We start from the raw sequence: 3035 nt of genomic DNA on the forward strand, positions 1-3035 counted from the left end.
TTCTAAATGGGTCATCTTCTTCACCATCATTAATAGCATAATACACATTATCCAATTCAGTCTCATCGGCTTTGTTAATTTTTAAATTGATCAATTGTTCTACATCATCATCAGCAAGGGAAGAATCAATAATATCTTTTTTTAAATGGGCATTTCTAGCAACATAAAAGTGTTTTAAAAGGCGTCTCAACAAAGGGTAATGAACAGATGCTTTGCGTAAAATACGCAACATGCTTTTACATTCAGTATCTTTAATACTACACATAATAGGATCGCCTATCCTTTCACAAACAATTTCTGAATATTTAAAATATTTTTCAACATTATTTTCATCTTTTTTAACAATTATCGTTACATTTGCATTATCACAAAAATCATGTTCATGCACTTGATCTATTTCTTTGACATGCAGGGATCTTGACGTATAACGATTATTGGGACAATTATCACATGCTTCTAAATGCTTCCTCAATTCTTTAATTGGTTCATCAAAATATCGTCTAACTTCAATAATAGAACTAATGTCACTCTCTAATAAAGGCTTGCACCTGTCTGTACACTGCCATTTGAGGGTAGGTTTTCTCTTATTAGTATACATTCTATTATTATCAAAATTGTCATCTTCAGAGTTGCTATCATCATTACATTCTTCTGCTTTGTCAATACATGATACATCAACACTCCCTGCTACATAACAAATGCCATTTGCATCAACAGGGATTGCAATTGGACTACACGCCCAAGAGTTGGAACATGGACCAGTCCTAATACAGGCCTGAATTATCACCAATGATCGAGCCTGGACCGAGGATTTGGGGCAATGTCCTGATCCGATATTGACGAATCAGCCACGATTTATGCTGGTGCCAGGCCTGATCCGACAACGACAACGATATTCATTAAGCTTCATTATGACGTACTTCCTGTTATGCTCATGCTTAATTAATACCTAATTATTATTCATTGTTAATTTTAAATGATTTGGAATTATTATTAAAACCAAAAAAAAGATTATAATTGTTTTCTTCATCATAGTCTACCAATGTTCTACAAGTAAGACACTTCATGTTTTGTAAGTTAAGACACCTAAAGAGCCATAAATTAAGAAGGCACTAAAATTAATAAACTTACATTACTGAGAAATTAATTTCCCAAAATCTCCAACATTAATGAACTCTCGGGTTCCATGTAGTGAAGCAGATCTTTCAAAGGTATCTTGTCACACATAGTCCTACAAAGCTTAGTTCCATAACATAACTATAATGAGGCATAAATTCTACATAAGCAAAGGAACTACATACCTTCCTTAACCAGCATGATGAAGGCAGGTTCACAAAAAAATTCAATGCTATTTGAAGTGAACTATAATGACAAATGATGATAATAAATTAAAATACTATGATTAAACTGACCTTAACAAGAGCTTTAAACAAGAAAGTTTCGGTTCATCACAACCTGAATAATGAATTTAGCTTTTCACATGAAATTAAACAAACCTAAGATATTCTTGTCTTGAAACTTAGTGAGATAAGGTAACTATAGAATGTATACTAGTGGCCTTGCTAAATTAATAAATTAATATGAATTAAAGGAGCACCTACTATACTAATATTTCCAGAATAATCTTCCGCATCAAAAATTCTAAGGAAAAGTAACAATTACACACATAATCAATAAACTGTTTTACCACACTTGTGACTATCATTCATAAGTCTCTCAGTACAATATCTTCATCATCATGATCACTAATACATTCACCCTAATTAAAAACATAGTTACAATCACATGTAGTGAACCATTTTTACGCCTGATTTCTCATCGTCTTCACCAGTGTCATGATTATTGCAGAAAGGTTTTCTGGCTCTGTTTCAATGCTTGGCTCAATACTAGAAAGTTAACAGAGAATCCATAATGAAAGGTATGTATTTCAAATTATAGTCAATTAAACTGAAGTCATTAATCTCACAATAATAATTAGCCTAAATTTATTATAAGTTTGTTCATGCAGTTTATACCCCTTTGATAATTCCTCATAAACCCAGGTCTCTACTTTCATATCATAGAGATTTTGTAGGCAAGATGTGGTAAACTTTAATTGGAAAGTGTCAGTCGTTTTATTTTTCAGTCATGTATCTGCTCAATTAATTTATTTAGCTTGATTGTGTATCTACATGTGCCTACTTTTTACTCAAAATATGATGTATCCTACTCATGTTTAAGTAATAAATGGTTCAAAATAGCCTAAAAATAGTATAACATTTAATGTGGTCCACGGTACTCACATAACATCCAGTGATTTAGCCCTAGTGTATACAGCCAACAAGATTCCTCTTAAAAAGTCAGATTAAGATGATTTTCTTTAACAAAACATGTCAGATAGTCCACACGGGGCTGCCATCTTAAAAAGCATCAATCTGATCCAGTACTGATATACAGCCTGGACCAGTGCTGACGAACAGACACTACTGTATCAGCTATGACTACATCGGGACTGAAATAGATACTGGTCCAGGCCAGAGCAACAGCCTCGATTCAGCAGTGATGGCCGTCGATGCTGGACCGTTATAGAATCAGACCTGGTCCAGGCCTGATACCCATCATTCACGGATCATGCATGGTAACTCTTGGGTGTGTATCTAATTGGCTATCAGAGTTATCATTAGGATACATATATGCTGATTCATAAAAATAAGGCTCACTATTTTTTGTGTGACATTGCTCACCAAAGTCACTAAAGCTATTCAACTTCAATTTCCTAATGCTATTTGCTGCACATATCAATACACCTACTTTGTGGGGATCTGTTTTTCAAAACTTATTCTAACAATATAGCAGCATTACATTTACTGTCATATGATGTGTTCTCAAAATCTATGCCTTTCATACTTGATGGAAATAAATCAACAACTATTTCGGGGTTGTAATATAATGCTTCTTTAATTTTTATAAAATAATATTCCTTTGCTTCACTATTTGGTGCAGGTAATGAGTAATTTGAGCATAATCTATACAATATGTGACAATAATTACGTTCA

At 33.3% G+C, this 3035-nt stretch overlaps 1 long non-coding RNA gene across 8 annotated transcripts; it reads right to left on the bottom strand.

Annotated features, from left to right (window-relative positions):
- Window positions 1–1014: 1014 nt before the first annotated feature.
- LOC109580310 (uncharacterized) lies at window positions 1015–2630 on the bottom strand. 8 transcript variants are annotated; one of them, XR_002184172.1, is made up of 8 exons: window positions 2283–2630; window positions 1806–1886; window positions 1688–1759; window positions 1497–1641; window positions 1413–1423; window positions 1302–1362; window positions 1132–1257; window positions 1015–1086 (listed from the first exon to the last, which is right to left on the bottom strand). It is a non-coding gene; the product is annotated as an uncharacterized LOC109580310 (long non-coding RNA). The 8 variants fall into 8 exon arrangements; XR_002184173.1 differs by having other exon boundaries at window positions 1497–1558; window positions 1602–1641; window positions 1688–1886; XR_002184174.1 differs by having other exon boundaries at window positions 1413–1455; window positions 1497–1558; window positions 1602–1641; window positions 1688–1886.
- Window positions 2631–3035: the final 405 nt, after the last annotated feature.

This window comes from Amphimedon queenslandica, unplaced genomic scaffold (assembly GCF_000090795.2).
Source record: "Amphimedon queenslandica unplaced genomic scaffold, v1.1 AMPQUscaffold_13498, whole genome shotgun sequence".
Taxonomy (NCBI): Eukaryota; Metazoa; Porifera; class Demospongiae; order Haplosclerida; family Niphatidae; genus Amphimedon; species Amphimedon queenslandica.